This window comes from Onychomys torridus, chromosome 8 (genome assembly GCF_903995425.1).
Source record: "Onychomys torridus chromosome 8, mOncTor1.1, whole genome shotgun sequence".
Lineage (NCBI taxonomy): Eukaryota > Metazoa > Chordata > Mammalia > Rodentia > Cricetidae > Onychomys > Onychomys torridus.
This window is the reverse complement of record NC_050450.1, coordinates 43,177,394-43,187,205: the sequence shown is the minus strand read 5'-3', so window position 1 is coordinate 43,187,205 and position 9,812 is coordinate 43,177,394. Positions and strand designations below refer to the sequence as shown.

Sequence of the window (9,812 nt, the reverse complement as noted above, 5' to 3'; positions counted from 1 at the left end):
AGGTCTCAGCTATGCAGCCAAAGGAACCGCCTTTTAATCTTGCCTCAGCTGACTTCAGGTAAAAGTGATCATTTTGATTACAAGTACAGCAAGTTAGGAATACTAAATGGTAGCCGATGGCCCTGCAGGCCTATAATCCAGCACTCTGTGTGTGTGTGTGTGTGTGTGTGTGTGTGTGTGTGTGTGTGTGTGTGTGTGTAGGCAGCAGGATCAAGGTTATTTTTAGCTACACAGAGTTTGAAGCCATCCTGAAATACAGGAAACTTTGTCTCGGAAGACAAAATCAAATTTGCTAATCACAATAAAATATAATCAGTACTGCCGGGGTGTGGTGACACCCACCTATAATCCCAGTGTTTGGGAGGCCAATACAGGAGGGACATAGTTCAGGGTCATAGTGACAGCCCAGGCCGAGCAGAGAGATTGTACACTCTATCCCATTCTCTACAGTATCACTCCACTCAGTGCCCCTCCTACATCTTCTCTTCTCCATCCACTGCCCACCCCCTCTAAGGTCTCCTATGTCTCTGGCTGGCCTTGAACTCACTATATACCTGAGGATGATCTTGAACTCCTGACAGTCCCTACTTCCTGAATGCTGGAATTACAGGTGTGGATTGTGCCAGCATGCCTAACCATGGAGACATAAGAGCCTATTTTATGATGATGGGAATGATCATAGAGACAGTGGGGAACCTGGACTAAGGTGGTGTATCTCAGCAGTTGGTAGAGTGCTTATCTAGTATGCACGAAGACCAGGTTAGATCCCGGGTCCACAGAAACGAAGCATGGCGATGCAGATGAAGGCCGGTAATCCCAGCACTCAGGAGTGGAAGCAGATCTGGAGTTCAAGGTCATCCTCAACTACATTGCAAACTGAAGGCCAGCCTGGGCTACAGGAGCCCCTGTCCAATGACAAACACCTAAATAAATCAGGTCTCAGGGTGGAGTTATAACTAGGATTAATTAACTAACATGTAACCAGGCACATGGTTCTATCCCCAGCAAAGCACACTCGAGACCACACACACACACACACACACACACTGACAAGGATGTGGAGAAATCTTAACACTGTACATTGCTATGGGAATATCAGATGGGGTTCCTCAGCAAGCTCAACATGGAGGGGTGTAGTTCAATGGACGAGTGTTGCCTAGCACACATAAGGTCCTGCCTTCATTGCCCGGTGCTGCAAGGAGAGGAGAGCCATATTATCATATAGCCACATTGGTCTCACTTCTAGGTAAACACATGAGGGAACCCACACACTGGCATTTCAGTGTTCCCTGCCTTTTTTTTTTTTTTAAGTTTATTTATTTATTATGTACACAGAAGAGGGCGCCAGATCTCATTACAGATGGTTGTGAGCCACCATGTGGGTGCTGGGAATTGAACTCAGGACCTCTGGAAGAATAGTCGATGCTCTTAACCTCTGAGCCATCTCTCCAGCCCCTCCCCGCTGTTAATAGTGGCCCAATACAAGAGCCAGAGAGTTGAAATGAGTTAAATCCCACCAGCCAAAGAACTGAAAAAGCAAACTTCAGCAGACTCCCACAACAGAATATTATTCACCATAACAAGGAAGTACTGACAGACGCCACCATGTAGATGGCCAAATGAGGCCAGACCAAAGGCTGCGTGTGTATTGTTTCCTTTATATTAAGTGGCAAAAGAATCCATAGGGACAGAAATCAAATCCGTAGTGGGTGGCGAGGTGTGGTGCTTCACAACTGTAATAGGAGCATTTGGGAGGGAGAAGCTGGTGGATGATGAGTTCAAGGTCATTCTCAGCTACAGGAGGAGTTCATGACTAGCCTCAAACACAAGAGACCTTTTCTCAAAAGACCAAAAATGGGGGAGGAGAGAGGAAGCGAAGGGGGAGGGGGAAGGGCTGAGGAGGAGAGAGCAAATTGGTGGTTGTCAGGGACGCATTCCAGAAAGACGGAGTGACGGCTAAGAAGGTACTGGCTTTTCTTAGTCAGGAAATGGCATGGAGTCAGACACAGCATTTCCACAGCTGTGGACGCACTAACCCCTCACCCCGCCGTTACCCCACATCCTGCAGCAGCCCCCTTCTGGTCTCCAGGCACTAACGCTGTTCCCACTACTGTTTCCAACAGGTCTGCTCAGTTCTGTTGACTTCATCTCCTCCGAGTCTTCCTCAAACACCCTACTAAGAACCACATCTGTCACCCAGCACGCTCCTGTGTCCGTTCCCCCCCCCCTCACATGTTGTCAGTGTCATGTATCCATCTCCTCTAGGCTGGGATGCAGACTATGACAGCAGAGATCTTATTTTAGTCATAATGCTTCTGAAATAGGGCTGGGCACATAGTAGGCACTGAATAAATAAATATGAATATCCAACCAATGAATTGTTGGGATTAGATATGGCACTATAATTTAAAAGGTATACACAGATGGCAGGATGGCTCAGCAGGTAAAGGAGCTTGCCCCCAAGGCTGTCAACCTGAGTTCTGTTCTGGAGACCTGCACGAACCTGAGAGAGAACCCAGTCCTGTAAGTTGTCCTCTGACCTCTACATGGATGCTATGGCACTTGTGCTCAAAGGTGAATGCATGCACACACCTGTACATACAAATACATGAATTTAAAACAGGCGGGGGAGTATACAACTCATGACTCAAGAAGAATGCTCAGTAAATGTCAGCAGCTATGATCGTGGAAGATCACCGACCCCCGTCTCGGCAGGGCCAGCCCTCTTCTGTCTTCTTCCCCCACTTCTCTCATTTTCTTCTTTACATTTGTTTATTTGGCCTCAAGTAGCCCACCCAGGCTGTCCTTGAACGGCTATGTGGTTGAGGATAGCCTTGAACTTCTGATCCTCCTAGGTACTGGGATTAGAGGTGTGCACCACTAAATCCAGTTTTATGTGGTGCTGGCAACCCAACCCAGGGCTTCATGCCTGCCAAACACTCTACAAACTGAGCCACAAACCTCAGCCCAGTTTAGCATGTTTTGAGGCTGGCCTTGAAGTTGATATGAAGCCGATGATGACCTTGAACTCCTGATCCTCTTGCTTGTCCTGTTTCAGCCTCTCAGTGCTGGGACACAGGCTCAGCTGATAACATTTCCCACTTGGGCTCACTCTTCTCAAAAGTTCTAACTCAGCTATTCCCATTCCGAAGATTAGACTGCCCAAATGGCTTCACCTCACATGCTTCCTCCGCCTCAGCCCCAGGCTTCCTAGAAAACCAATCAAAATCTCCTGTCTACCGGAAGGTCCCGAGGGTGGGGCAGGGCTGCTGAGCCTACTGCTCCCTTAGCTCTAGTATTCAGCAAGCACTCAATACATGTCCACTGGGTGAAACAGACAGAGAACACATTTTCACATTTTCAATCAGATCTTGTTCGAGGCTTACAAGCCTCTGAACTAGTGACAGATTGTGAGGATAATATTTTTTTAAACCTTTAAAAATTGCATTTTATTTCTTTATCAGAGCTGGGGACAATGTACCACATGTGGGTCTCAGGGATCCAACTCAGGTTTGGCAGCAAGCACCTTTGCCTGCTGAGCCAGCTCACTGGCCCCTGAGGATGACCCTTTGTTTGTCTGTCTGGTTGGTTGGTTTTATTTGTTTTTGAGGACGACCCTTTAAAAGAAGCTCGGAGAAGAACCTGTTGACAGTTCGCTGTCCGCTCTGTGGCCACCAAGCAGTGAGTCATCTCTGTCAAAGCCGGGCCATCTGTTTCTTAGGGACTCCCAGAGATTGCCGTTTCTCCACACAGACTAGACAACACCTTCTGGTCTCCTAGACAGACCCTCTTCTATCAGAATGCACTCCGTAAAGGCCAAGGAATCTCCCTGGAGCCATCTGCCCTAAGTTCGATTCCCAACACCACAATCTGCAAGCTGTACGACCCTGGGCGAGGCACTGTCTCCTATGCCTCTGACCAGATAGTGCGGGAAGGCGTGAAATCTGATCAGTCCGAGAAGGTCTCAACTTCGATTCTGACAAGCCTCTATTTTCTGTTTCTCAACAAAGCTTCGGTGGGACAGGAATGTGGGAGGAAAGTGTCCAGAACAGGACATTAGCTTGACTTCTAATTCTGATTTGCCAAGTCCCCCTTCCCTCGGGAGGCGTCAGGTCTGAGGTCTTAACCGACCCAGGTAGGAGGTGGCAGGCTCCCAGGGAGAGCTCCCTCCCCCCACGCCCTTCCCCTGCAGCTGGTGACACCCTGACTCCAAAAGTGAAGCACCCGGGGTGGGGCGGGGCGGGGCGGGGCGGGGCGGGGCGGGCAGCGAGCGAACCCGATTGGCCCCAGCACGCCACGTGTCCCCTGCCACGGTGTGCCCAGTCTGCGCTGCGGCTGCTGCTAGGCTAACGGGCTTTGAGCTGCGCCTGTCTGTCCGCTCTGACCCAAGGCCTCCCCCGCACGGTGAGTGTGCAGAGTCGTTGCAGGGCACGGAGTCTAGGGTTGCAGGGACCCGGGACGGGCATCTGGCTGGGTCCCTGCTGGGGTGAGGCCCCTCGGGAGAGTCGCGGTTGGGTGTGTCCCTGGAGGGAACCTGAGGTGCAGGCGTGGGGTGACAGCGCCTCTGCGGGGGAGGGGAGCTGGTGGAGCCCCGGCCCCGCTGAGGGTGTGGTCCAAGGCCGGGGACGCCTGATCGACTTAACTTCACGAGTGGAAAAACTTGAGAAAACTGGGGACGCGGATCTAGGGACCCTCGGGGAGGCTGTGAGTTGCCCAACTTTGAGAGCTTGAGGAATTGAATCCTCTGCTGAGCGCTAGGCGGCTTGTTGAGTGGTCGCGGAGAGAGGCTCCCTGATGCCCACGGAGGAAGGCCCAGCTGTCCATCCCGAGGGTTCTGATGGTCCGGCCCCCACTGCGCAGCTGCTTACCTGTCGGGGAGCCACGGAGGCCCCTAGAGAGATGCAGAGGCTCTTCTGCTTCTCCTAAGCCAACCCCTGTGCCTTCCCAAAGCTCCAGGGCCTTAGATGCTTTCTAATGACCTCGAACCCAGATTCTACTACCAACGTGCAGTGTGACCTTGAGCCGGTCTCTTTCCCTCTCTGCGCTCCCTCTCCCAGGTGCTGGTAAACCCCTATTTCTAGGTAAGCAGTCGCTGTGAAAGTGGGTTGATCTGGCTGCTGGTACAGGTGTGGGCGGTGAAAAGCGCCTTTAGGAGAATGAATCTGGCCTCTGCTTCCTCCCTCCTTCCCCTTCCTTTTGTCTAAACTCTGGTGGGTCTTCCCAGACACTTCCAAATTTGGGCATATGGCTCCTGGGTTTATAAGAGCTCCTGGTGTGCCCTGAGAATCTGCCTTCCTTTCCACCTCCTCTCCTGCCCAGATCCCATCTTGACGCTGCTGTCCCCACCCCCAGACAAGACAGCGACCATTTCTGCCCCTCATACATCCTGCTTGCTGTTCTGGCTTCAGGCCTTGAGCCCTGCCTAAGACCCTGGGAGACCCTCTCTCACGTCCATGGGCTGCAGCTTGCCTGAGGCCCTTTGGATGGGCCTCTTTTCTCTCTGGGCCATTGTTCCCGCATAGCAGTCTGCTGAGGAGGCTGCTACTTCCGGCGGCACCCCCCTCTCCTTGGCCAATTCAACTGCTCTGAGATTTGGGAGTTGGGTGTGGCCGAGCATGGAGGAAAGAGAAAGCCTTTGCCCCCCCTTGCAGCTGTGACTGTCGCTCACCATGTCCCTCTACTTCCTGTCCTTTTTCATTAGCCTCCCTCTGCTGGGATACCGAATCTATTTGCTGTTTCTGGGCAGGGGATGCAGCTGTCGCTGGACAGAACACGGATTTGCCCGCAGAATGGAGATGCTGGGTTGGGGGTGGGGCTGGGAGTGGGGGACTGCAGCGCTGGAGAGCTGCCAAAGTCCATACATACATCTGCACTGCAGCTCCCAGAGGAGTCCTGCACAACAGGCCCTGCCCCACCCCATCTCTGCCCCTCCACCCACCAGCTGGGCACCTCCCCACCTTGATTCCTTCCTCCCTTGAGGAGGAGACCTGTACTCAAGACTCCAGCTGGTAAGGTGTGTTGGGCATAAGTGATGGCTCCTTATAGTGTCATTCAGGCTCAGTGGTGGCCCGGGGCACCCCTAGCCAGCTTCTTCAATAGACTTCCTGGGTGGGGTCAAAGCTGAGGATGTGGTCTCCACAGATTCCCCATATGGGGGAGGCGATGGGAAATGAGGGTTATATCCTTGCTTGCTGCTTCTTGGCTTGTTCTCTAGCCTCTTCTATTTACATGCTGCATTCCATTTGCATTTGGAATTCCCTCTCCTGGAGGACTGAGAAGCCCCCACGGAGGCTGGCCCTGCAGAGCTGTGTTGGCTTCTGGGTTCTATGAGCCAGATGCCCCCATCTGTAAAAGGAGGACAGATACCTTCATGTGGTATCGCACCTACAGATACGAAAGTGCCTTGTAAACGTAGAGTGCTCTGTGTAGAGAAGCTAGTGTTGCTGTGGTAACCTCAGAAGGGTGTGGTCCTCAGGAGGCTACCTGAGCCTCAGGTTCCTCTTTCTAAAGACTGGCGACCCAGCCGGGCGGCGGTGGTGGAGCACACCTTTAATCCCAGCACTCGGGAGGCAGAGCCAAGTGGATCTCTGAGAGTTCAAGGCCAGTCTGGGCTATCAAGTGAGTTCCCAGAAAGGCGCAAAGCTACACAGAGAAACCCTGTCTTGAAAAACCAAAAAAGAAAAAAAAAAAAGACTGGCGACCCGATGCTCCTTCAAGTCTTTGTCACTGATGGAACCCTTCCAGCTGAGTGGACTCGGGGAACCCTTGTTAGATGCTGCTAATCAGACCATTAAGAGACAGAGACACTCTCATCCTCAAATGTAAAGAAGTGACTAGAAATAGGTTCCCCTACAAACCCAGCAGAGGTGGGGGCTGAAAAATCTGGAAGTTCAAAGTTCAAGGTCACTCTGAGCTACATAGTATGTTGGATACAGGAGGCCTCATCTTTAAAAAAAAAAAAAAAAGGTAAAGAATAGTTGTAAGCCCTTGCACACACTTCCTTGCACACACGTCCTGTGCACGAACTTTCTGTGCAAGGTCCCCTTGTGCACACTCATCTTGTCTTCATTCTCGCCAGGTGTGGCAGCCAATCAATGCCTTTGCTTTAATTCCAGCAGAGGCAGTTGGATCTCTGAGCTTGTGTGTATTATCGTATGTATCTGGTCAGCTACAGGGAAAGTTCCTGTCTTTAAAACAAGCAAACAATGACAACAACAAAAATGCTCAATTTGTCTTTATACTTTAACCATAACCTTTATGAGAGTTACACTTTAAATATTTTTATTTACATGTATTTATTTATATATGTACATCCGCCATGGTATACAGGTGGAGATCAGAGGACATCTTTCCGGAAGTTGGTCCTCTCCTTCCATGTTGTGTGTGGGTCCTGGATGGAACTCCCCACATATGCTGAGCCATTTCGCGGCTGTTTTTACCCCCATTTTTAATATGCAACAAGGTCTCTCTTTTTGTTTGCTGCTGGCCCATGAGCTATCAAGGATCCTCTTGTCTCTGCCTCCCGTCTTGCAGTAGGATGGTAGACTTGGCTACTGTGCAGGGCTTTACCTTCATTCTGGAGATTTGAACTCAGGTCCTTCCCACCACACAGCTTCTTAACAGCCACTTGGAGCTCTGACTTCAGGACACCTGACTCCTGTGAGATGCTAGACTTTTTCATTCGCAAAGTGACCTCACCCTCACCTGGGATTCAAACCCACATCAGGAGATTTCTGATCCTGGGGCAGCCTGATGAATGAATGCCTGGGGCCCTGTCCAGCTAGGGATCAATGACGTTTGGTCAGGAGTTGGAAGACACTGCTCTCGAAGAAACCTGAGCGTCTGGAGCAGGGGAGGGGCAAGAGAGGGGTGCTCTATCTGCTGCATCAGCTGGGACCGGGAGCTGCTCCTTCTGCCTGGAGGGAGCCCTTAAGAAAAAGAGAAAGAATTTTCTGGATTTATCTTTTCTAGGTGGTAGGACTGGAACCCAAGGACTTACACATGCTAGATGAATAATCTACACTAAACTGCATACCCCGTCTGACAGGGATTTTGAAAACTAAAGCCTTCAAAGTACAATAGACTTACCTCAGGATGAACGAGACCTTTCTGGGGTACAGAAAGTTCTCAGACTCTGTTATTAAAATGATTGTTTTTGAGACAGGGTCTCATGTAGCCCAGGCTGACCTAGACCTTGCTATATTGCTGATGATTAATTTCTTTTTTTATTTTTTATTTATTTTACTTTATTTATTTTTTTGTTTATTTTTTGAGCCGAGGATCAAACCCTGGGCCTTGCGCTTGCTAGGCAAGCGCTCTACCACTGAGCTAAATCCCCAACCCTGATGAAGAATTTCTAATCCTCTGGCCTCCACCTCCCACGTGCTAGGATTGCTTGTGTGTATTATCATGCCTGGTTTATGCTGTGCTAGGGATCAAACCCAGAGCCTTGTGCATGCTGGACAGGTACTCTACCAGCTGAGCTACATCCCAGCCTACAACATGTACTTTTTCTATATTATTTTAAAAGCAGATTGAAGGGTGGGGAAGTGACTGCTTAGCAGGTAAAGACTCCTGCCACCAAGCCTAAGGACCAGAGTTCGAGCCCCAGGACCCACATGGTAGAAGGAAAAGAACCAACTCTCATAAGCTATCCCATGGCACATGTGTGCCCTGCCCCAGAAAAGAATTAAAAAGTTAATCATAATCAGTGCTCAGTTTTTTTCCTCTGTAGTTATTAGGCTGTCAGTGCCACGGGCACAGGAGCCTTGGCGATTCCATTTTCTGCCCTTACCCCAGCTCCCACCTGTGAGCCTAGGTTGCTAGTAGGTTTGTTGTTTTATTTTGTGTTCTCATAAGTCCTAGTTAATCAGCAATTTTCTCTATGGACTTGGACAAGTTACTCAACTTCTCAGGTCATTTCCCCCTGGCTACAGCCTGGGGACAAAGCAATTTGGTTCAATGGTTCCATTTTTTTTCTCCCTGTGACTTCTCAAGGGTGCCACTAAAGAAACCTCTCATGGTTGTAACTGGAGTTTTTATCCTATAAGCCCGGGCTTCTGCAGCCCTAACTGGCAAGGCTCAGCCACCTGGTCCCAATAAACCAGTTAGAGACCAGTAATTGTGTGTGTGTGGGGGGGATATTCAGAAGAAGTTTATTCAATGTGACCAAGCTGGGAAGAAGACCGAACAGAGGGAGTCTGCACCACCAAGTGCATTTTTAGGATACTGACATGAGCCTTAATAGAGGAAGAAGTGGGACAGGAGGTGAGCACAGTCTACTAATCCTGGTCCCGACGTGGCCTGGCCTTCATTGTCTCCATCTGGTCCTTCTGGGTGGTTCTTATCTCTCATCTCTGTCGTTACCAATGTCATTGCTTTAGGAGCTCAATCTGGTTCCTGCTGGAGGACCACTTCTGCTGGGTGCAGCTTGCCCCCACGGAATGACTGTCCTTTTTCAGGGTGGTATGTTCTGCAGAGTTTTGTTCTTTGGGATCTAAGGTGACTCCAGAGGAGAGGTTCAGGACAGTACTTAGCTCTGTACTTTTAGCCAAAGCAAAGGAGACAGACAGACTGCAGTTGAAGGGATGCCAGGAGATAACTTGGATTTAGTTTCCTTGTGAGCAGAGTTGGGGGGTCTATGCTTTTGAGGAAAAGCATCCTGGAAGCATTGGTTTCTTATTCTCTTCATGCAAGACAACTTTTAGGAAATGCCATCCCCGGCGGGAGGGTTACAGCAGGCACAATAGCTGTGCAGTAAAGTCCCTCAAAAAGGCCAAGCCATGAGTCACATGCAATAAAATAAAAATGAT

General features: G+C 50.1%; 1 protein-coding gene across 2 annotated transcripts in view; it reads left to right on the top strand.

Annotated features, from left to right (window-relative positions):
• Positions 1-4,308: 4,308 nt before the first annotated feature.
• The window catches only part of Anxa6 (annexin A6), a 51,303-nt gene continuing 45,799 nt past the window's right edge, over positions 4,309-9,812 (top strand). For both annotated transcript variants that reach the window (XM_036196305.1, XM_036196303.1), the window contains exon 1: positions 4,309-4,404. The gene's annotated coding sequence lies outside the window, so the exon portion shown is untranslated. The remainder of the gene's footprint in view (positions 4,405-9,812) is intronic.